Source organism: Haliaeetus albicilla, chromosome Z (genome assembly GCF_947461875.1).
Source record: "Haliaeetus albicilla chromosome Z, bHalAlb1.1, whole genome shotgun sequence".
NCBI classification, from domain to species: domain Eukaryota; kingdom Metazoa; phylum Chordata; class Aves; order Accipitriformes; family Accipitridae; genus Haliaeetus; species Haliaeetus albicilla.
In genome coordinates, this window is record NC_091516.1 from 69,673,151 (window position 1) to 69,698,781 (window position 25,631).

Below are 25,631 nucleotides of genomic sequence, written 5' to 3' on the forward strand. Positions count from 1 at the left end.
GGTGGGCTGGGGGATGCTCCTGCAGGCACAGCTTTTAGTGGAAGGGGAGGCAGCCCTGGGAGAGGTGAAGCAACTCTGCTAGAGATTATTGCTATTATTATTGCGGTGGCTGTTGAGGTTGACATTGCACATTGCTGCCAGAGCAGCTGGAGACAGCAGGGCGGTAGGTGTCTCTCAGGATGCAGAGGGAGAGCAAGGAAGGATTTTTCTTCAAAGACCTCAAAACTATGTACAGAGCGACCCAAGAGGATGGGGGGAAAAAAAGGAAGAAAGTAGAAAGTTTCAGGTCTGTTGCATTCTGATGTAAATTAGGTCCACATTATGGATTTTGCTGCTGTTGCTACTGCAGCCTTAGTGCATACCTGGTATCCAGCCCCTTCACCAGGAGCTCCAGCCCTTAACCTAGAGACGCACACGAAACTGGCAAGGGAAATGTTCAGTTCCATATAACCTGAAAATATGCTTTTAAACTCTAGAACGGAAGAGGGTCTCAAAAATTATTGCTGTAAAACAGGTTGTGCAAGTAACCAGCTTTGAAAATGCATGGGTTTGCTGGTAAGGAAAAAGACAAAATTTGTGCTGGTTGTACCCTACATTGACGGGAGCTAGAAGTGGCTGAGCCTGCAGTTTACAATAAGTGGGTGGGAACAAGAGACCACTTTGTCCTTCCAGTAACCCTGTCCAGATAACTGGAAATCTGCATACAGTAGCTTAAAACCAGCTCAGACAGGGCTCCTATCTATTCCCACTTCTAGCCTGGATGAAAAGCACAAGGATGGAGGTCACATAAACTCACTCTGTTCATGCAGTTCAGAGCTATTTGCATAATCCAAGCTTTCATTTTAAACAAATTAAGTGCCTGGCACTTTATGGTTGTGAAGAAACCTCCCCGAGGTGTGAGTGAAGTATGGAGCCACTGAAAGCAAAGTCCACTGCAGATCAAGTGGGAAGTGGCAGTGCAGCAGTATGAATGCTTCATAATGTAAACAGAAGTGCAAGAGACAGGAAATTTTTCACATTTTATTAAATCAGACTTTTACAGTAGTTGTTGAAAGCAAAAAACACTGAATTATATTTAGATAATAGTTCCATAAATAATGTGTGTTTTCACAGCAGTCACAAAGTCTGGAATTTATGTGCTAATTACAGACCCCAAATCATCTCTGCACAGATTTGCAATTAAAACTGAAATATTTTCATATACAATGTGAGCCCTGTATTCATAGCAACAGCTAAGAGACATGCTGGTTACAGTTTGCTCAGTAAATCTGAATATTTTATGTTTGAACACAATAGTTTCACTATTGTTTTCCTTACGTTCAGTATTTTAAAAGCTGAAAGAGTTTAAAGCCGAGTGCCACATTGTAGATTGCTATTCCTTTTAGAAAAAATATTCTCTATATGGCAAAGTATATACTGCAACAATCTAAGGGAACAAACAATTATTGAAAGACATAGAGAAAGCAAAATTCCTGTGTATGGTTATCTTCTTAATAAATATTGTAAAAACACATACTTTTAAAACCCTGCAGTGACAGCAAAGTGCAGGAAGAATGCAAAATTAGGGAGAACGTTGAATAATTCAGTAGCTTGTTATGTGATTGGATCTGATTGGCCCACACTAAGATGCTGCCCATAAAAATGATTTCCCATGGTAACATTGGTCTAGGGGTGGGGGGTTTATGATGTCCATAAAATGGGAGAACAAGGCTTACTGGAACTAATAATACCATGGCTGCGCAGAATGATTGATGATCTTTAAAAAGGCCCAGATTGGTTTCATCTTTCTTCAGATTTTATCACTCACTCTTTCTTAGTCACGTGCAATCACTAAGGCCAAGAGAGGTAACAAGTGTTTGATGTATGATACTTGAGCCACTTTTGTCAGAACTGCATTTATTTTAAACTGCTCTTATATTTGATACTCCCAACATGTAGATGTTCTTTATGTTTATTTTTTCTCCAGCTGATGAGAACAGACACTCCTGGGGTTGGGTCAAGAGGTAAGCCAAGCTCACATTAGAGCAACGGTGCCAAAAATTGCAGTAAAAATTAAACAGATCCTCCTTCCTTGCACTGGGACCATTTCCATTGCTGATTAAATGGATAAAGAGCTCTGTGGGGCTGACATGTTCTTGGGAGAACCTCATATCCTTTATTATTTGCAATACGCGCACACCTTTCAGAATGCTACTTACGCTTCTTGGAATATTTTATCCGTTTCAATTCACTCTATCCTTCACAATCTGCAGAGCCACAAAAGCTCCTTTTATGTCAGAAGAAATTTCAGATGAATAGGGAAAAAAATACTTAATTTAACCAATTGGGAAAAAAAGGGTCATTTCCACTTGTTTCTGAAAGCTTACACATCTCCTCAAATACAACAAATCAAGCCAGATATCTTAATCATTTGTTGGAAACATCCTTATCAGTAACTTATTCATAAAGATTGCAGATGTGTGAGCTGAAAAATGTTTGGCAGGGTCCCAAAGGGAAAAGAAAGAGTATTAAAGGCTTGATCAAATAGCAATGTATTGGATTCCTGCTCATTTGGAGAACTTTCTGTTATCCCCATTTGTTCTGGTTGGAAGAATAATAGGTAAATCAGCGGGATGTCAGGTTTCTGAGACCTGTCACTGACACACACGCACGTGTTTGTATGTGTAGGTGTGATTACAAGACGGTACGTATACCTGTGCCACACCTGTATGCTTCTGCGTGGCTATGCGTAAAGACACACAGGTCCTCTCACTCGCAATGATTTTGTCTCCTGTAGAGTTTAATGGTTTTCTGTTTTGACAATTTAAACACTGTCTCAACACTGTTTAACAAAATCAAGAGCAGTTCTTGGCAATTAATTTCTGCCATCAATAGTATTCTCAAACTGGGCAACTCCCCTTGGAACGGGGAGCTGTAACAGCAAAGTCTGTGTGACTGAAAGAGCAAGACAATTCATTAGACAACTCTGCAGCAGCTAAAAGTGGCGGGGGATGTCAGCCCATGCTCCTGTGCTTCAATACTAATGAGAGTCATTGCATATTCATAACCCTAAATACAGTCAGCTTCTGATAAAAACTTTTGTCATCGAAGCTTCACAGCAAGAGCAAAGCATTGCAGTCCTCATGTCGTGGCACTTCCACCAAGCCAGCACAAGAGCAAGATTGATTGTTTTGCAACGCAGCCTGACAGGGAACTAAGAGATACTGCCCCAAGGGTCCCGAAACTAAGCTTAGTTTGATTACAAGGCTCCAAGTAATCAAAGAAACAAAAGAGAGGGGGGAAAACGGGGGGACGAATGTTGTTTTGTCTTGTTGGTGGATTTGGGGCTTGGGTTTTTTTATTATTTTTTAAAGATAAAGGAGGCTCTAAAGATGTAGCTTTCCTTATTGAGTGTTGAGAGTAATTATCTGTTAGACGTTTAAAACAGTTCATATCAATTTTTATCACGGAGGAAGACAAACGCCAGGCGCTAGCAAACTTGTTCCCATGTTGTAGGAACACTGCTGCATGTCTTAATAGATACAAATCTCTAAAACTGTATGAAGTTTCACGTCAATATGAATAGCAAAGATTAGTGAACTCAACCTGTCAGATATTAAAATCAGCTCTGCCAAGTGTTGCGCTACCCAGAATTCACTTCTTGCAGGTTCCTTTTCATTTTTGTTGTCAGCTCCTTCTTCTTCTCATCATTGTTGCTATTTTTGTTATTAGTTTTGAGAAACTACCCATCTTCTTTGCTGGCAGTCAAATCCTGAAGGTGTACAGCTCTGCTAGCCTTTGACCTTGCAATACCTGTCTGCTGGGGCAGCTGTTAGCATCCCCTGGAGTCAAAGAAGAGAAACGTATGTTTCAGCACCCGCTTTGAAAAAGCCTTGAGCATTTTCTCACTCATAATGATGTCTTCAGCTGGAATGCCAGCACATTTCCACATCTTTTTGACAGGCAAGCAGACTATAAAATATACATAAAATTAAATAAAACAGGACATTAACACAAAGGTTTCAAAATCTGATTACAGTGCAGGGTTGGATTTTTTTTTTCCCCAGCAATTATAAAATTGTGCATTTGGGAAAAAAAAGAACTGCACGGCTCAAGAGAAATCATGAAGGATTAAGGATGGGGAGGTTTCTCTAAACTGTTAAATATCTCAGTCATATGTATACAGGCTTTGAAAATAGAGAAATCTTGTAGTTATGATTGATTGAGGTAACTGATTATCCACAGATATTTTAAGTGTTGAGACATTAAATTGTCAGCCATATCAGTTTGATTGCAGTAAAACATGAAAACATTGACTTTTGTCTAGTTAGAGAAATTTATTTTTCCCAGAATGACAATCCTTTAAGTAGAAACCAGGCAGCTTGCCAGCTCTCCATGTCATACATTGAAGTTTGCAAATGCAACCCATATTTTCAAATGTTTTTCAAGGTTCAATGAATGGTGCATAGGTCTTTGGCAAATAGTCTTGTAATAAACAGATTTCCATATACTGCTTCAATCTTCCTTAAGCCTGGTGTAGACTAGTATTTATTCATTACGAATAAATGAATGGCATAGACAGTGGTTTGCATTCAAGGTGTATACGTATTCAGAGCTCTTCACTTATGTAAAACATTTCTCTAAAAGAAACAGTAACCCTCCTTGGACTGAAGCTATAGGAACAAGTTTGATTAATATGTTTTACAAGCCTGAAGTAAATGCTCATCATAACTGTCAGCAAGCTGACAGCTTTCAAAAAAGAGCCTTTGTTCCCAGAATGAGTAATTTGTGTGATCTTCTTTAAGATACCACACTCAAAACCTTAGAGGGAGAAGGTGTTACATTCAAGCAAATTCTACTCAAAATGTGATTGCTGTTAAGTCTGCTTTGTATTCTGGATCCTTGATATGCACACAGTATTTGACAGGATAGCAACTTTTTTTATTATTATTTGTTGTTCTTGCTTGTCAGAACACCAGTGCTTTCTCATTAGGCAGAGGTGCACTCGACAAGTTTTGCACCTACGTGCACGGGAGAGCTGCCGTTATCCAGTCCCCTGCATCACTTTCGCACTTGCTTGTGGTTTAATAGGTAAAGCCCAGGCATATAGAATTACAGGATACCTTAAAAATTACATTTGATTTACTGAAAGTGTAAGGAAGTAGAGCAAAAGTTGGAGGACACAGAGGAATGACCGAGCCGTACCTTGAGAAGCAAAGGGAACAGCTATTCCCTCTTTTCTGGCATGTTAAACATTTTCTCCTAAGTGGAGTAGTAACACCTCTGCCACAAAGAATCAGTGGCACATTGTGTCTCCAGCATTAACAAGCAAGTAGCTCAAGAACATGTCAACTGCTGAAAAATAAAACTGAGGTTACCCATTAGCGTGGGAAAATACTTCCTTCCTGACCTCTTCAGCAAAAGGGTTACTTTACAGCATGAAGCATTAGGTTTGATTACTTTTAGATAGCCAAACTTTGCTCTCAGTTGTATAATTTCAAAGCTGGAAAAGAGCATTCAGCTTAAATAGTCACATATTTATCTGTTTATATGAGTAGCTCCAGTGAATAATAACAATGAACTAATCCAGCCCTTTTAAAAAATCCAGTCAAAATATTTGACTGAATTGCACTGGATTCCAGTTTGATTTCAAGCCAGATAGAGGAATTAATCTTTATTTCTATCCATCTGTGTGCCCTTCTATTTCTGGTCTGTGGGGCTGCATGGAGCAGAGGAGGTGCCTTTTGTCGTTTGCCTACCTCCACTCCACCACTCTTCTCTGTTACAGACTTTGGGTCAATCCAAGGTAAGTCAGTCTCAGACTGAGGTCTGACCACTTGCTTTGCAATCCAACGCGCTAAATAAAACCTATGTCCAAAGTGTGTCACCTGAGTCACAAAGGTGTCCTTCCTAAAGTCAGGTGAACAAACCTGGATGTGCTCCTACACCCAACAAGATGTGGTTAGAGTGACTATATGACACTGATGCCTGTATTATTTACGGGTTTAGAGCACAAAAAAAAACTTATTTAATTGCTGGTTAAGTTATTGCTATTCTTTTAAATATGGGATTGCCTGAACGCAAGCTAGCTCACTGCTCCTCAGAAGTAGATGTTGGATGGGTCTCCACTGGCACCGTTGGCATCCTCGTAGGCTCTGCAGTCTGCTCCCACAGGACAGAGCAGAAGAGTCAAGCTCAGTTTCGGGAGCAGACACAGCCCGAGCTTGGGCATGGACAGACAGACAAGTTTCTGTGCAATGTGGGACGCTGCAAGGAGCTCACAGAGACAGCTGGAGCTTGACAGCCATCTCAGTTGCCCCAACAGCCTTCCGCTGGCCACATTAGTTTTACAGCCCCTCAAAGCAACTTATTGACAATAACTAGCTCTTACCTTCTCCTTCCCAGTCAGCTGCATGGACGCACCCGGAGTAACACAGCAGAGGTGATTATCGCTTCCAACCATTTTCTAGTACAATTTTAATTCATCTTCATACTGGGGGAAGAGGATCGATGCTCTAGAAATAATAGAATAATACCGTTTAATCCAAGGTAGGAGTCCATTCCTTCCTACACAGCAATTTATTTCCTTAAAAACTCTCTTTAGGTTATCCTTATCATCATATTTTGGAAAGTTCAGGAGTTTTTTATTCCTTGCTCACTTTTACCTGTTTTGCCCTAATTCAGCTCCTTTTTCCAAGAGGTGTTGTTTTAGTCCTTTCAGGTTGTTCTCCAAATCCTGCATTATCATCTTCTTTAGAAGAACTCAACGGTTTTCCCAGCACCGAAATGAGTCTGGATTTTCACACCATTTTTTAAAAGAAACTCAAAACCCTGAGGTTAATAGCATTAGCGCATTTCAAACACTATGAAGGGGGATGGGGGGGTGTTATATATTATTATTACTATCTTAAAAAGACAATGTATATTCCCATCTATACATACTGTACTTAATAATTTTCTAGCTTCAGAATTCTGGAGGGAGATCATTCAGTCCTGGTAATTTGCTATTACTGAATCCCTCAAATTGCTCCATCGTTTTCATGCCATACATCAGCCTGTTAAGGCCACATTTTTATTTCCTGTGAAAAGTGACCTTGGAATAGAATTTAGAAACAAAATACATTAAAAGAGTGGGGGAGCTGATTCACTAGAAAAAGGTTAAGTTCTGAGTGTTAGTAAGTGTTGACAATGAGGAGATGTAATAAAAATTATAAATATTTGAGGGGTTTTAACAGTAATCATGAAGAAAAAAAATTACAGACTTTGTCATTAAAATATTTATCCTGATGTATCTATCTTATTGGAGAAAATGAGTTCAGTATTTCAGACACTGTGGTGTGGTAACTGGTGTTAATTTTAAATCTTTAATCACAACCACTGTAAGATAGTCAACTGAGATACTGGGGTGAAAATATGCAAAAGAAAATAGAGGGATATGTCTGGAAATTTTATTTGAAAGCGTAATCCACCGAATTATGCTACAGCATCCCAGATTAATTTGCAGAATCCCCATTAACTATGTAAAACTCCAGTGAAATGTATGGTCAGAAACAGCCCTCCTTTGACATGAGGATTAATGAAGTGGAGAAAGGAAGAAATGAAGGAACAGGGAAATTCAACATCCGACCTGGCTGTGCCCTCACTTTAGCACATGGTACTGTCTACACATGTACCACTTGCACTGGTAATTAATTTAATAATATGATATCTGTCCTAGAGATCTCCAGCTATTTTTATTTCTCATAGCTTCTTTGATCTTTTCTTCTTAACTGCTCCTGGCCTGTCAGTCTATGCTCTAATCTATTTATGTTACCTGGCAGAGTTTCAGCTCCAAAATTTCTTTGAGTTCTTGAGGTCCCACTTTAACTTTATATTTTCCTAAACCCAAATTAAAACAAACAAAGCTGAAGCGGGATTGTTTTCAACTGCTTCGGGGGGAACATGAAGGCATAGGAGTTATGACCAGCTTGACTGTTATGACCGTACAAGACTGGCCCTTATTTGGTTATAAACTGAAAGTTCCAGAGAATGGTAGACCCAAATGAGATTGAGCAACAACTAAACCTGTGGTAGAGCCATGTAATAGTTTCCAGCGTAGTGATTGCAGATTCATTTCCTATTTCACTCTTTGCACTCGTATATCTGATGTTTTGATGACACCAAGCTGAGTGGTGAAGGTGACATGCCTGAGGGACAGGATGCCACCCAGTGGGCCCTGGACAAGCTGGAGAAGTGGGCCCATGTGAACCTCCTGAGGTTGAACAAGGCCAAGTGCAAGGTCCTGCACCTGGGTCGGGGCAACCCCTGGTATCAACACAGGCCTGGGGATGAGTGGATTGAGAGCAGCCCTGCCGAGAAGGACCTGAGGGTACTGGGGGATGAAAAGCTGGACGTGAGCTGGCAATGTGCGCTTGCAGCCCAGAAAGCCAACTGTATCCTGGGCTGCATCCAAAACAGCGTGACCAGCAGGCTGGGGAGGGGATTTTCCCCTCTGCTCCCCTCTGGTGAGACCCACCTGCAGTACTGCCTCCAGATCTGGGGTCCTCAGCACAAGAAGGACATGGACCTGCTGGAGCAGGTCCAGAGGAGGCACACGGAAATGACCAGAGGGAAGGAACACATCTCCTGTGAGGAAAGCTGAGAGAGTTGGGGTTGTTCATCCTGGAGAAGAGAAGGCTCCAGGGAGACCTTACAGCAGCCTTTCAATATCTAAAGGGCGCTCATAAGGAAGATGGGGACAAACTTTTTAGCGGGGCCTGTTGCAACAGGACAAGAGGTAATGGCTTTAAACTAAAGGAGGGTAGGTTCAGACTAGATATAAGGAAGAAATTTTTTATGATGAGGGTGGTGAGACACTGGCACAGGTTGCCCGGAGAAGTTGTGGGTGCCTCATCCCTGGAAACATTAAAGGTCAGGCTGGACGAGGCTCGGAGCAACCTGATCTAGTTGAAGATGTCCCTGCTCATTGGAAGTAGGTTGGGCTAGATGACCTCTAAAGGTCCCTTCCAACCCAAGCCATTCTATGATTCTATGATTCTATATTTTATTATTCAGTTAAGGGAATGCCTTGTGCTACCATCATTTCCTCTACTTGTCATCACATAATGTTAACTAGTTGGTGCTGTGAAAGGGTTAATCACTACCGAATAGTGTGCTTCTCAATTAAATAGTTATTAGCAAAAGGCCACCCTTTTGATTAATAGTCCTAAAGAGTTTTCCTTCTCAACTTCAGCTGGTCCACAGCGACTTATAACATTACTTGCAGATCAGATCCCTCCTCAGGTTTCCAAGACCCAGCAGTGGCAGTTGGCTTACTGCAGGTAACACCAAACCTGCAGCCGTGTCTGCACCGGTGTTGCGTTTGTCACTGGGAAGTTTAGTCTTTTTTTAATTAAAATTGATGGACAGGTTTGGTCATTGTTTCTGAAGGATGTGTCTGGGAAGGAGGAGGATTCCTGCTTTCTGCTCATTTTGCTCTTGCAGTGCCTAGGGTCATGATCCTGATCACCTAAAGGTATATAAGAAGCAGAGAGTTTCTATGGCCCTCGTCTTTTTTTGGTGTGACTGTTCAATCTAGCCATTATCTGTCTGGCCCTGTGTTGCCTCATGGCAATAGGACAAACTGACAGTTTCTCGTAGAAGAAGCTGCATGCTCAACAAAAAAGTACTATGGACATTTCCAGCAGTGGGAATGGTTCTCTGATTCCCATTGTTTAACAATTCTTTTTTTTTTTACTTTGAAAATGCAAATGGGCATCATTACATTTGGAAGGTACAAATTTAATTAGGTTTTTTTCTTTTGAACAAAAATCAAAATGAAATAGTCTATAAATTTAATCCTTTTTCTTTCCCTGAATTTTCAGCAAGACGTTGTTCTAACATTGAAACAGGTAAAAAATTTTAGTACTTTCTTACATATACCACTTTCAGTTATTTTTCTACCCTAAATCTCATCAACATTTTTAATGATATTATTTAAAAAAATAAAGCATCCAATTCATCAGACAGGATATCTCTTGCAGGTTTTAAAGCACAAAGAGGTTTTTAATTCCTGTAGAATACCTGGGGTTTTGGTATAAGCTGAGGAAGAAAAACTCTTCCATAAACATTTTCTGATTTAGCATTTTAGAATTCTGGCACATTCTTTTAGGTTTTTTACTATTACTATCATAATAATCATGTGTGCAAATAAAATACATCACATAAGGTCACTGAGAACAATTTTCAGAAATAAAAATGGCTTCTTTTTAAATTTTTTTTTCTTTTCTAGACTTCATAACCTGCTCCAGATAATCATACAAGCCTTCCCAGGAGCCAGATCTCAACCTCCCCTTTCCTTTGTCTCTGATGTAACCTTTGCTGAAACAGCCCCACTGCCAATTGATTAATATTTTCTTTGCTACCACTTTGTACCTGCAACCAGTATAGTGGCATAGCAAAAGGATCAGGTAGACATGCAATCCAGTTATCAACTGGCACAGGGAATTAACCATTTGCTAATAGATGGATTGTTCATATGGCACTTTATATTTAGTTTGTATTTTTGTAAGGTAAATATTTATATACATTGTTCATGTAATTTATTACATGTGTCCATGTGTGTGAAATATATGAAGGTTATTTATGGGCCATGTCAAAAGGTTATGAACAAATTGAATTTATGGAGAGGGTTCACTATTCCCTTGTGATCACAGCAGTAGTTGTTTTTCATGTGTTTCTAAAAAAAAATAGAGACCAGTCATAGCCTGTTTAGTGCTCACCAAAACCGATGGATCTTGAGCTCCTGGCAGTGTTACTTTAAACTAAAGAGGTTATCTGGCACTAAAACAGACTAAGGCATGTTGCAAGATCAATTACTAATGGGAAGTAACTTCCACCTGTGGACCACAGTTCACAGCACCATGCATGAGCAGTGTTTCCACTTACAGAATCACCTGGAAATCTGCAGGTCTTTCCTTATCCTCTTGTTCTGCTGCAAGGAGTTCTCCGTGAGTGGATGCAGTGTCCTACAATAAATGCTCTGACACTCATATTTTGAGAGAAAGAGATAAGTATTCGGTTCAGAGAGCATTCTTGTCCTTCTGGAGCAATCTCTGGAGTGCATCCTTGAGCCAGGTAGAAGAGCTGTTGGGTAATACACAAAGTCACTTGACAGCACAACACAACATGAGTTCCTATGATGAATATAATCATCAACCTGGGGCAAAGAAGTAATAATTTTCTTCCCAAATAATTTTCTTTCTGCTCCCTTGGTATGCCAGGAGAACAACAGACCCTCAGCAGACTACCAAACACCATTTTAATAACCCTGATTTTTGTCAGTGAAAGGAAATACGAATGTTACCAATAATTGTATATGTTGTACCAGATGTCTGGAAAGATAATGTTTATCAAGCTATGCACAAAGCCTTTTCTGTTGAATTTCTGGCTCATTCCAGTAACTTTTTCTTTGTATTTGCATCAAATCATATTCTGCTCCCTTCTTGACACGTCAAATGTGCTAATACTGTTTTCACATTAAAAGTTGTTTTCAAAGAAGTACCAGCATGTTTTCTGTGTATTTCACAATATTAGCAAGTCTTCTATAGGACTTGCCAGCAGCCTCTTGGTTTGTTACTGCAGATTTTGGTTATTAACTGTATTAAAACATAGAAGAAAATTATCTATTTCCGAATTACTTCTTAATAATTATATAATTAGGATTTTAACAGTATTTTAACATTTGGGTCCAAAAATTCAGGTGCTTTACTATACTTTGATACATTTATTTTTACAGCCATTTTGAAATTCAGTTAGAATGATTCTTTTCATTTTATAATGAAGACACATGCTTTTAACTAGCCTGTAACCTCATCTATTGCACAGTAATTATGGATGATGCAATAGCTTAGAGTATTTACATAAACTCATCAGACACAGTAAACAATCATCAAAAACTTTAATAACATCAGATTAAATCTTGAAGTTATTAATTCATTTTTAGTCAGTACTTAGATGTATAAACATTTGGGGGGGGTGATTGCAAGGAGTAGGTGATGACCTCAAGATTTCACCCAGTACTAATAGATTTAGTCTAAGGTTTCTTCTTTGCTGTTAGACACTAAACGATCCCATCATCAATTAATCTGAATGTTTGCTTTAATATAGTTCTTTTATGATTGAAGTTTGAAGATATTTCCTTGAACTAGATATTTTAGTGGTTTAATCTCATAATAAGTATTAAACATAACTTGACAATATAGATTATCAGACTGAATGGTTTTAATAAACTTAATTTGCTGAAAAATTATAATTACTTCTTTTTTAATCAGAGCTTGAGTTCATGAAGGGGGGAAATTAACTTTCTACATATGGCCAAATCCCTATTTCTCCAATTCAGTGAAAATTCCTGTTCAATGTAGTCTTGTCTGAGTGAGGGATGAATAGGGATTTGACTGTGGTAAATATAGAGCCCAGAAAAATTATGTGTTTTCCTGCTGTTACTATCAAGACAGTTACTATTCAACATTGTGCTTCATACTAAATTGGCTTTTCCAGAGCATGCTAATGTTTATAAGCTATCAGTACCTAATTTGTCCTATTTGTAAAGAATGGGGCAAAAGCAATTCTTGGTTACTATAAGTCAGCTGCTTTTTTTTTTTTTTTTTTTTTTTTTTTAATTTTCCAAAGGTTATGACACCAGGCTGTTTGTATCTCAGCTGCCAGATGCATAAATGATCAAATCAGGAGAAGTAGGAATTTTTTCACTCTGAAGTTTATGCAATAAATTGTTATTCAAGAAGTGCACAAGAGCAGAGATCTTCCATTGAAGAGTCTCTGAGACGAGAGATGTGGGTTGATACCAGGTCAAAAGAGATGCTAATCAGAAGGCCCCAAGAATAAGTTTTCTGGCAGAAACCCTAAATTTATTTGAGGACTGGTGTCTATCACCATCCATTACAGCTATCCTAGAGCTTTACACAGAAGAATTTTATCACAGAAAGTCATTACTAATTTATATTATGAATATGAGTTTGATTATGATTTAAAAATTGTTTTCTTATTTTTTCGGGGGGGGGGGGGGGGGTAGCATCTAAGGAGTAGATGAAGTCCATACTTGGTTATTTAACTCCAATTATGCTAACAAGTAAGTCTTCAGACTGCAGGTGGATTGCAAAGTGATTTTGGCAGTGTATTCAACATATTGAGAAAACCCATTTTTCCTGCTAATATTTTCCATTCTAAGTCAGTCTCATGCCAATGTTTGTGGTGATTGTCACAAAAATGCAGGGAACAGACTGATGAGAGATCCTTTAGAAATCAAACCATATGAAGAATTTTATTAAAATGCATTGTGTACTGAGTCCAGTTCTCTATTGTTCCTCCCATTATACAGTCACTGCAATGTGGGTTTGAAATTACCAAAACCGAACTTTGCTAATTTCTATGTCGACATGGTTATAATGAGAAATGGCTATGTCAACATGAGCAGCTTATCCCACGCTCCAAACCCAAACTGCTTGCAGCCCCACCCAGGTGTCTCCTGGACCCTTAAAAAATGTGAAATTGATGTTTGAGCTCTGGCCCTCTGGAAGCATTGGCCAATCCTCAAGATCCAAGCCCTTGTACTCTGCATGGTATCCCTTGCCTGTCAAAAATGGCCAGGACTCATATCCAACTAAAGCAAGTAAATCGCCATTGCGGGGAGATGACGTATTGCCATTCCTTCTGGACAAAGAGTTAAACTGTTTGCAAACAGCAGTCCCTGGTACCTAAGGTCCTGCCACAGGCAGAGCATTAAACTGCTTGCACAAAGTGTTTCTCCAGCCTCTTCTTCCTGTGGCTTAGAGCTGGCATAGGCAGCAAACTAAACTTCTTTTAGATAGCACAGTTTTCACAAAAATTAAGTTCATGTTCCATAGCAGTACTTCAGACTAATTTTTTTTTCCTAAGAGCCTCTCATTTTAAAATACCTTATATATATGTATGTATGCAGAGGAGATCATATACACGTTTTTTACTTAAAAATTAAGAAATTGTATATATACATATATGTGTGTCTCTGCATGATCTCTCCTAATTTAAAGGACTATGCGAAAGGTTTGTCACCATTTTGCTACGGAGATAGAAGTGGGAGAGGAAGTGGCTTATTAACACCTGGAATATCACCTGCCATCTGGAGAGGCTCAACAGACTCTGGAGAGGTAAGGTTTGGACACAAATTTCTGATGTGTGATCCCAGACCTTAAGCTCGATCAGAGGCATGTCATGTAGTTTTAGCATTTTACACCCATTTGGCCTCAGTGTAAAGGCCTACGCAACGTGCTGAGCAATAGGGAATTAGTCCCACTGAGCTTAATAAAAACCCAGGGCGGGGAAAAAGTTCACTTGTGAAGCCCTGAGATAAGTAAGTTTTTTATAACTTAAAAATGTTCTGGGATGTGCCAGTATAAAACAAAAGAGCTCCAGTACAGCCAAGAGGGAAGTATATAACACAAATAAAAACATATGGAGACATTTAGAAACAAGCTAAAATTTGTCTTCTACAAATCCCCAAACACACAGTCCCCTGTTCTTCCTGCAGCTCACAAGGAAAGGGTGGTTCTGGGTTTTGTCTCCAGATGGAGAGCTCAGCAGCATATTCCCATTCCAGCACTTCTTCCAAAACTGCCGTGTTATCCCTCTTTCTCTAACACCTGCTAAAAAATATTCCATGCCTGTTCTGCCTCACTCGAGGTACAGGGAGAAAAGGACATCGGCACCATCAAAGGTTGTGCCCATCTCTGCAACTGATGCTGCCAAAGCAAGCCATCCCCACTGCCCTTGCATTACTTGCAGAAGGGTGTTTTGTTTCATGGACGTTACCCAAGCAGCAACAGTACAGGTGCTGACACCTCAAATTTGGTGTAAATGAACGGACTCGTGGGATTCCTCTGGCCAGCCTTTCTTTTATGATTTTCTCTTTCATGATACATGGTGTTTTGAAGATGGAGTGCTGCTGCTATTGCATGAGAGTAGCCTGTGGCAAAGGGTGAGGAAGAGGCTTTTCCAAGCCTCACACAAAGAAATGCATTAAAAATGTAAACCATGCTAGCTGTCACATATTTGTGTGTTCAGGTGGCTTATTGGGATGTAGCCTATTGTGACACCACAAAATCTATTACATACATCTGTGGTTGTTGAATGTTATATAGCTTTCACTAAACACGTGCTGGCCAAGGTTCTCCTGTCCTTGCAGATTTAGCTTGGTTCATGTAGACGACAAATCTCCGTCTAGATCCTTCTTTGACCTACTCCTTGTCAAGAGTGGAAGAGCCTAGAAGCTGTCTTATCCCACTTCAAGTAAAAAGGTCTCCAAAGGCCCATGGACAAGCTTGGAATTGCCACAGCTTTGTGTCTGTCCATGCAGAGGTCAAACCATGCGCACCAAAAAAGTTCACATTCAAAATGTTGTATGACAGAGAAGAAAGGGACATTACAGATGCTGAATATGCTGTCTGAGACCATCCTCCATGGCTTGAGCGCCACTGTGAGCACCAGGTGGGAACGCTGCAAGAGCAATGCGAAGTGTCTGGGGTGCCCCTTAGATGCAGCCTCCTTCTCTTCAGCCATTAATTCAAGTATGAATTACAGCAGCTAGATGAAGAGAAGAGAAGAGAAGAGAAGAGAAGAGAAGAGAAGAGAAGAGAAGAGAAGAGAAGAGAAGAATAAGAGAAGAAGAGAAGAAGAAGAGAAGAGGAGAAGAAGAGAAGAGGAGTTCAGCTGAAACAGACCTAAACAATCATCTAGTCCAACTCCCTGACCAGTCCAGGGCTGACCAAAAGTTAAAGCACGCTATTAAGGGCATTGTCCAAATGCTTCTTAATCACTGACGGGCATGAGACATCTACGACTTCCCTAGTTCTAGCATTTGACCACCCTCTCAGTAAAGAAATGCTTCCTAACGTCAAGTCTGAACCTCCCCTGGCACGCCTTTGAACCATTTCCATGCATCTTGGCACTGGGTACCAGGGAGAAGAGCTCAGCACCTCCCTCTCCACTTCCCCTCCTGAGGAAGCTGTAGAGAGTCACATGTCCTCATAGGACATGCCTTCTCACCCTTTCATCAGCTTTGTTTCTCAGCTTGGGGTTTTCTGCAGAGTAGGGCACCAGCTGCAATGCACGGGGTCTATCTCAAACTAGTGCACCTATCTGAACTGTAGACCAAGAAGGACCATACTGGAGCTTGCCACCTCTTGGTGGCAGCCCGGTATCTGTCTGTCCAAGAGTCACTCCTTAAAAAAGGACATTGGCTTATGAGACCACAACAGAGCTTTTACAAAGGTCAAGGATAAAAAGGCAGTGTTGGGCATCATATGGGAATGGTTAATAATAGATTAGATAAAATAAAACAAGTTGGCCTCTTTTGCTCTCCAAAACTAAGACAATTGTTGGCACAAATTTCCCCAAAGGAGCCCAAGGGCTGTACTCCTGCCTGCTATTAGTGCTGACCTGTATAATGACCTGTCACGTAAAACAGAGCAACCACACAGCTGCCTGACACTCCCCATGTAGATGAGCACCATGTCCATACTGGTGGCAGTTATTTACACGTGTCAGTAATGAGGAGTGGGTCCACCACAACTACGGATTAACCCTCCACATCCCAAAGAGGGTCTCATGTTCTCTACTCAGGGGTTAAAAGACAGTGAGGTGGACATGGAAGGTATTTTAGCATGCATGAGATAAGCACTTTAATAAAATATACTGATTTGGGGAAATTAAACTCTGGTATTATTCAAGTTTTCCTGAAAAATGGCCATTTCCACATTAACCAGTTCTAGATATTGAACAAACCTTTATCCTACTGATAAGCCTACTGATAAGAAATGTGAGTAGCATTACATTTTCTATCCACTGTCACAATACAAAAACATAAACTGGTATACCTTTTTTACATTGGATATTAGATTTTTCAGTACTTCCACCACCCCACAGAAATTATATTCACACAGTACAAAAAATTTCAAACAATGGTAATAGCGGGGGAAAAAAATATCTGTTTTTCTTTTTTTTTTCTAACTTGGTGTTAACTTAATGATATGTGACATTGCTATCAGTGCAGCGCAATAAAAATGAAATGGTACCCAATGTGCACAGACACTATGGAAATTTCAAATGACAACAGCAACAACAAAAATTATACTTTCCCTTTCCTTTCCTATGCCCTTTGCATTAACGTAAGGATATGTGACTTTGCTATCCATGCACTGCAATAAAAATGAAATTGGTGGCCAATGTGCCCAGACAGAGCCTTCAAATAAAACAAAAATAAAATTATACTCCTTTGCATCATGTAAAGGATACATGACGCGAGGCACAAATTCCACTTTGCTGCCACATCACAAATAATATGCCAGCTGAGGACCTATATTTCTTTCTCATCATGAGGGGGAAAAAAATGTACTTTGGAACAATTTTTTTTTAATTTCTCTTCATTTTATAAACACTAAAAAACATGTTTTAAAACAGTTTCTTATATTAGACTCATTGTGTTTATACATTTCCTAAATGAATGCTTTTTTGGTAACATGTTTGTGTCTAACATTACTCATATAAATAAAAATATACAGTCATTTTATGGGATAATAGGCAAACAGACATCTGCATGCAACATTTCCCTCATTAGATGTTATCATGTTAGCATATTTTTATGACTTCGCTGCAAAATACAATGTGCTGATTTGAAACCTTCTTAAATATAACTTATTATGTATGTTAACAACCCAAATGCTTTAGTTATGCTTGGAGAATTGTTTAATAAAGGAGTAGTTAACACTGCTGTAGCATCAGGCGATGTGACCTGGAGGAATATGCCCGCAGACACTGTGGGAGCAAGAGCAGCAGCTCCTCGTCTGTGATCAGTGAACTGTTGATGGTCTGCAGGTCCCTTCTTTGAGACGATGGGGCAGCTGGCTGACTGTCCTTGTTTGCAGCTACTAAACCGCATTGCAAATAATTAGGCATGTATTGGGTGCCTCCGCATTATTTTTCCACTAAGTGGTTTTCATCGTTAACGTGAAAATGCACATGTTTTATCAAAAATAGCTGGCAGAATAGAGAGCTGTCCAAAAGACCATGGTTTTGAGAAAATCTGGGCTATGCTTCAAAACAGCAGTAAATGAAAGGCATCAGTCTGGAGGACTCAGAGTAAGGAACTCTCCCAGTTTAATGGAAGGGGGCTCCATCTTCGGGTGCTGCAAACCAGTTGCTGTAATGGTTTAACATGAGCACAAATGTCATGGTTAAAAACCCTCCTTGGAAAAGGAGGAAGGGACAGAGTTCAGCCACGGGCAACGTCGGGCCAAGGAGCCAACAGCACATGAGCAGATGAGGGTATCTGCTGGTTTCAATTACATTGGGATGCATACAGCCAACAAAGCAAAAACCAAGGAATTGGATGGGTTGATAATCTGGCCATAAAAATGCACAAATGAACTGCTCGATCGCTGTCACATCACGCTACGGAAGTACCAGGCAAGCCAAGATGTGGAGACCAGAAACTACCTAGAAAGTGATTTACGCTCTGGTCAGTCTGAACAAACTGTCTGTTCTGCTCTGAATGTATTTAAAGGCTTTCTTTGCCGTGATTGTAAGAACAGAATGAATCCTCCAAACCATTAGTGCTTTCAGCTGGGTTTGATCAAATTGTTACACCCTCCATGCCCAGGCTCTGAAAGATGAATACATAATTGAGAAATTCTCTCTTCTAAAATATTTCTTAAATCCAACAACAAAAGAGTTTAATCAGAAAGTTACTCCCTTTTCAGGGATAGTTCTGCCATAGCTGTTTGGATAAAATGACTGGAAATCAGAGCTACAGTCATTTAAATAATCTGTTAAAAAGCTATTACGTTTCCCTAATGCTAGTCATTTTTAAATGGCTCTTGGTTTGATTCATGAACAATATATGAACAGTACATGATTCACGTGGGCAATTTTTATTAAGCACTTATCCCAAAAAGAATGTCAGACTGGGTGAAATCCATTGTATATTGCAGCATTTTTATATTTTTTTTTAAATAGCATGCATTAAGGTTCAACTTCTCATAGACCAAAGTTGACAGAGAAGTTGGGCCTGCCACAGAAGATCAAGGAGCCAACAGAGGCTGAAAGATATTATATAGATAATTGTAAAGATCTTGCTGCAGTTCAAGTGCTTTTGAAGTTCTGTAATGACTTTTTGCTATCAGAAACTGTCAGGTTTAATTGAAGTCAAAGCTTGCTACTTAATCATGAGATCCATAAGTGTGTAAATATTAGTGCTGCTGCTAAGCAATGAATCGCCTTAGTATTAATTAGAAAAAAAAATGCTTTGCCCTGCTTTAAGGGCATGGCACACAGTGGGTCATGCAACTTCAGGGAATAGGGAACTTCTGCTTTTAACTCCATTTCTAACTGACTTGGTTTGGGGCTTGGGTAAGTTACTTTCCCTCCATACAATTGTTTCTCTGCTGTCCCAGCTGTAAGGTATGGATTGGATAAATCATTACCCACCTGACTGGGATACTGCAAGGACTAAAAATTTCACCATAATCTGAAAATTTCTTATAGTTTATACTGTTTAAATATTCCTATAGTTTGAAGTTCAGGATAATGCATCATATGTGAGCATAAAGGCAGGCACCTGAGGTTTTATAACCCTGGTGGAGAACGTACCCATACTTCCTATGCAGAGCCAATGTGGGGATGATTGTAAAAGAAGAGTTACTGCTAATTGCCATTTTGAAACAAACAATATATTGCCAGTTGAGCAATATGATCAAAATCCAAAGCATTGTTTCTGCTGTGTTATAAAAGAAGTTGGATTATGCAATTCAGTGCCAAAGTGACTTAGATCTGCTTAAAGAGTTCTAAATTATGGTAAGCATTTAAACTGATAAGCAGAGATTTAATATGGGCCACAATAGGATTAATGAATAAATATCAGGGTCTTATGTTACCTATTTACAATCACATTTAAAAGTAGAACTACAGCTGTTAGTTATACTAGGGGTACACTTCATATAGGCCAGTAGGCAGTGAAGTAACACGTCTACAGAGCCTCTTGCTTGAGCTGAAGAACTCCCAGGACAAAATTTTTCAATTTTGCAGATCACCTAGTTGAAGTTCATCCACTTTTCAAAGTTCGTGGAAACCTTAACACACATTTTAGCACATAGCACTCTTAAAACTGTACTACTCACCATATACCGAAGAGTTGCCCCAGGGGGAAAAAATGGTGTGGTTAGGATCCTAGGCAAAGTGTACTTCTAGGACACATTAAATTTTAGTGCATCCCAGTTGTAATTCATTTTGGTAAATTATGCTTCTTTTATTATTGAGTTACTCAGGCCCATAATCAGGTCCCTAATATGTTCAACAAAGCATCAGGACACATGAAATATCTTACCAGATAATCCTCTTTGGAATCCACAGTTCAGTTATTAAGTATTCCTTTCACTAATCTCTGTAATCCTCTGTTGATATAGGTCAGTAAAACAGTGGCTAAAGCCTGTATGATAAAACTAAGTCTAGATTTTGCAATCATTCCTATTATATTTTTGAGTATATTTTTCTCAGCTGTTCTTACTCCTGAAGGGATGTGACCAGTGTTACAGATGTTGCACAGGGCAGCTCCCAGAAACCATGGGGAAGGTCTTGACACCAGTATGTCAGCCAAGAGTCGAGATCCATCAGCAAACTCGAGACGTATTCAGAAAATGTATGTGAAGGTCAAGACCAGGATTATATGCTGTTTGATAACTGAGATGACACTCACTCACTAGTGTTCACAGCCACTGGATTAGCAATCAGTGTTAAATCTTCACATGCAATGAAAGTTAACAATGCTGGTTTTATATTGTCCCCAAAAAATCACTGAGTCTGTTTTCTCCTTTTGATTACAGTTCATTTAAGGGAAGAACGTTACTGCATGCTTTGAAAATGTTTTATGTGTCTTTGGCTGATAGAACACACAAAACGTTTGAATAGGCCCATTTATTTGAGCAGACGTATTAAATAATACTTTAAATGTGAACATGCGTGTCATAAATTTTGTAGTCTCTTTAAAGTAGGATAAATCTGTGTATTTAAAATAGTCTTTCTTCAAAGCCATCTTTTTCTTTTTTTTTCGAACAGTCATAAAGAAAACTCTGATTTGTGCTGCATGAACAATGCCAGCATCATCATTTTAATGTTATCCATATGGGCTTCTAATAATAGATAAGAGACTACATTTGTATTGTATGTCTTAGAGACATTTAAAATCTTGATAAGGGAAGGCTGATTTCATTGGCCCCACAGTTAAAGGAAAGCAGACCCTAATTAAAAGAATTCTGTTCTGAATTAACTAGTTTGACATGTGCTAATTGACAGTTCCTGTGAAATGGTTCTAATTAAAGTCAATATGTCTTTTTCAATTAAAAGGAAATTAAGAATATACTAATATACATTAACAACTTAATCTGCCTTCAATATCCCATACATCAGCTGCTTTTTTTCTAATGTTATTGGAGAACCATCTGACATGCATCTTCTACTGTTTGGTTGTGGTATCTCATTATTACTCAACAAGAACAGAGGCACTGGTGGGTATCCCCTAGAGCAAGACAAGAACCTGCCCATACTCCATGCAATTCCTTATCTCTTGCCTGATAAAAAGTAAACTCACCTTTCCACGCAGAAGAAAAAAAAGACTTTTCTCATGACCAGAGATCTCCTTATTAATTGCACACTGGGGCAAGTATTGACAATCAGTCAGTGAATTCAAACTTTTAATAGCAGCCTTAGAAGTAACGGTGCACTGCTGGGATGTCCTTTCATTATTTGGCCCAAGGAAAGGCAGGATTTTGACTTTTGAGAGACATCTCTCATGCTCTGTTTCAGAAGTGAATGCAGGGCAGAGTTCTCTGGTGGGAATGCTTTTAATTGTATATACAAGAAGAAAATAGAAAACATGCCTGCTTGGTAGAGCAGTGCTGAAAACCATCCCATTGTTGTTGCTGGAAATGTGACGTGGCTGTTTATAGCCACAAAATTAAGTATTCAAATGTGCAGTTGACTTTTTGCTACCAATTCCAAGTCTTTACTGCTACTGACTTTACTAACTAAAAAAGCTCCATTAAAAATATCAAGCCCCATGCCAATGAGGTTGCTATCTTGAATGTATGGTGAAGTATGCAGAAGATTAACATCTGCTCATGTGAACTTTGTTATTGATTTTTCATAGTTTTTATTTTCTTGGTTGGGAAATAATAATGAAAAACTCAGCTGATACATTTTGGGAAGAGTAGAGTCACTGGAGGAACAAGCAGAGTAATTGACTTAAAAGGTAATTAGATAGCTCCTTTTTAAAAAACTGCCTCATATAGGCTGTTAAGAACACAATCGCACTTCTATTATAAATTTTGTATTTCAGGGAACACAACTTCAGCTATGCATATTCACTCTGCTGAATTTATCATAAGGAGAATATATTATCTAGCCAGATTTTACCAAAGCTTGCCTTTGCTCCAGCAGTCTATAACATTTTTTTTAAGTGACTTTTTTAAGTCATAACAAAAACATGTATCTTTTTTCAAGATGAAAATTCAGCAAATAATAATTTACTTTTACCTGTGACATTATGAGACAAATTAAGTGACAGAGAATAGATTTTTGTAGCTCCAGAAGCTGAACCAGAGGGTAGTTGAGAGTGCAGCTAAGCTTCAGAAACCATATAAAATGCTCTGGGAAGATTTGGGACTTGTGGTGAGGTGTTATTTTTCACCTTTGTTTGAAGTTGTCAGTATTCCTGGTATTTGTTGAAATTTATATTCATTTTAAGAAGCAGCTAATATCCAAAATATTTCATATTACTGAAATAAAAATGACCACGTTGTGTATTATTGCCTGGTTCTGTTTAACAGAAAGAGTAGAGCCAGATTTTCAGGACTGTGTGACCAGATTTCATATAGGCAGCTAATTAATTTTTGCAAAATCAAGTATCAATGAAAGGTTTAAAACTTTGTCCCAAAGCATCTACTACACAGATCACACTGCCTCATCTAAAAGCTAAAAACAACATTCTTGATCAGCCCACTCAAAACCATATAGCCCACTTACCCAAAGTTTTGCACCTAGCAAGATACTTGGGCCAAGCATCTTGATTCTCAGGCTAGACAAAGCTTTTTTGGCTAGTCATTATGAGGCCAAGGACTTCAGAAAGTTTCTTACCCAGCTCCCCTCGCTTGTGCCGCTGGTGGGTGCCTATGACTCTAAAGGAAGATTTGAAAGAGGAAAAGAATTCAGAAAACCTGAAATAAAAAAAAGGAGCAGCTGAAATACAGACTTTTAAAAGTGACTGTTTAGTTCTGCCAAATGGAGTTAAATACCTGACTCCCCTTGAGGACCTGGGATAAAGGGCCTGATGTGTTATTTCAATATAAAAACTCTATTTGACCAAACCAGGTGCTAACCTAATCAGGTCCTAGAGACATCCATGTCTTGAGGAAAAATACTCATGCATTTACAACAGAAACTCATACCATGTCTTAATTTTTTCTTTTCTTTTAAACACAGAAAGCTCCCACAGCAAACTGGACTGGACTCTTTGATGCCATATCTTTGTGTCCTTTGTAATATTTTAATATCTTATTATGTAAGCTGGGGACAGTTTTTTCAGAGATCGTTTATGTGTGTGCTTAGGACTATATATGACTCACAGACACCACTCTTTTCTCAACACCAGATTTTTAACCATTGCCGCAGTATAGTGCTGGTACAGATGCACCACGAAGTGAGATATTAAACATGTCTCTAAATTAGTAAATAAACAAATCTCTGGGAGACAGCAGAAAATCTGACTACTTGTATTCATTAAAATTCCATGGTACTTTGCACAAGAGGAATGCTAATCCCAGAGCCTAAACTGAGACCCAATCCCATAGGCCCTTAAAATGTGCTTTAAATGGAGTAAGACTACTTGAAAGGTTCAGTTTACATACCTAGGTGACTGCAGATAAACAGTGTTCTGCCTGTCCAAAATGCTGCTTGTTTTTCCACCAGCTGCATTATTCCCTTTTCTCTCACCACCTTTCACTGTGGCTTTGCTGTAAACTTCTAGGAACTTATTTCATATATTCCATACTTCAGCTGCATTTCATGCACAAGTGAGAGGATGAGGATAATGGTATGTGAAGCACTCAGAAAATTGTTTTCCTCTTACTCCCCTTGCTAAGCCTGTTTCAGTATTTCAACTCCTTGGTCTAAAAGTGGGGAGAAAGGGGGAAAGAAGATGGAGCATAATTTAAAAAAAAAAAAAAAAACAACTGTTGGCTAGAATCTGAAAACACTTATGAATGAGTTTTCCTTGACTCATAAAAGTAGTCATATTGATTTTAAAAAGACACTGTTTGCTGGAACACGTCAGTGTAGTGCATTTCCAGGAGATGTAAGTCGTCTTCTCATAATGCAAACATTTACAGTGAGGTTGGTGCTGGTAGCTATGCAGTATTCCTTGATCACACAGGTAGTCTCAAAAGCCAGGAGAGTGGGTAGGAAGAGAAACTCCTTGTCCAGGTAAAGATCCTGCTTTATATAAATAACTTACTATTAAATAAGCAGTATCAATACTCTCAAGGGGTGGGGAGGAAATCACTGCCTGAATTCGGAGTAGTAAACTTGCGAATTACCTTCCTTTGGATGAAGGTTTAGATGGTTTTTGGCAGAGTCTGACAGCCCTGAAAGTCAAAAACATAATAAGACCCCCCCCAAAAAAAAAAAATCCAGTTCCTACAAACCTTCCAGAATGCAGCTATCTTTGTCTTTGTATAAATAATTAGTGAAGCAGTCTTTCTGTTTATATCCAGCCTAGCTAGATAGAGCTGTTTGTGTGGGGAAAGAACTGCTGTGTTCCTGATGCAAGCCAAGCACATCCTATAAATTCTAAAGTCCAAGAAAAAAATTTATCTTGGCAACAGGTCTACTCGAGAAATCAACATGTGGGACATGGGATGCTGTGGTCCATGTAAAAACCTCTGGTTAGCAAGTTTTTTTCTACTCAAGCATCTGTCCTTCTTACCACTTTTCCTTCTTCCCCCCTCCCCTTCCACAGCACTTACTGTATGTAGTCACATTTTCCTAGCCGTGAATGCTGTGCAAGTTATACATCCTCCTAATACATACATTATGGAATGTGTTTGTTTTTGCTGTTAGAACAGATAAACATATTTTCAACATGGATTTGCTCATGAGCTGAAAAACAAAGTCATGTGGGGTGTTTTTAATATCTTGTTGGCTTTGCTATTGAGAACATTTGGCCCCAGGCAGCTTTCATTTACATACCATGCCCCACATTTTTTCTATTATTGTTAATTGAATATTCACATTTCAGTGTTCCTGATCCTGACCCTTATTTGTTTCACACATTCTTTTGTACTTCGTGGCATTAATTTTTCTGGTATTATTATTAATATTATCATGCAAATAATTATTTTGTTAAAGTCATCCCCTTCCTTGACAATGAAAATTACATAAAATTGGTAATGTGTCTGTCTCCCCCTGTTTCATACAGACAGGTAGATTAGCACAGAATATAACCATGGCTAAGGTGGTGTACCAGTTTCCATTTTAAGCTTCTATATGTAAGTATTGAGATTTTTCTAACCTTTACT

At 39.0% G+C, this 25,631-nt stretch overlaps 1 long non-coding RNA gene across 4 annotated transcripts; it reads right to left on the minus strand.

The window, feature by feature from the left end:
- Positions 1–1,007: 1,007 nt before the first annotated feature.
- On the minus strand, positions 1,008–24,912 carry LOC138683719 (uncharacterized). Of its 4 annotated transcripts, none has more exons than XR_011323137.1 (5): positions 23,964–24,912; positions 23,083–23,234; positions 10,906–11,103; positions 6,371–6,494; positions 1,008–3,951 (listed from the first exon to the last, which is right to left on the minus strand). It is a non-coding gene; the product is annotated as an uncharacterized lncRNA (long non-coding RNA). The 4 variants fall into 4 exon arrangements; XR_011323138.1 differs by having other exon boundaries at positions 1,008–3,821; positions 23,083–23,273; positions 23,964–24,911; XR_011323136.1 differs by having other exon boundaries at positions 1,008–3,821; positions 23,964–24,909.
- Positions 24,913–25,631: the final 719 nt, after the last annotated feature.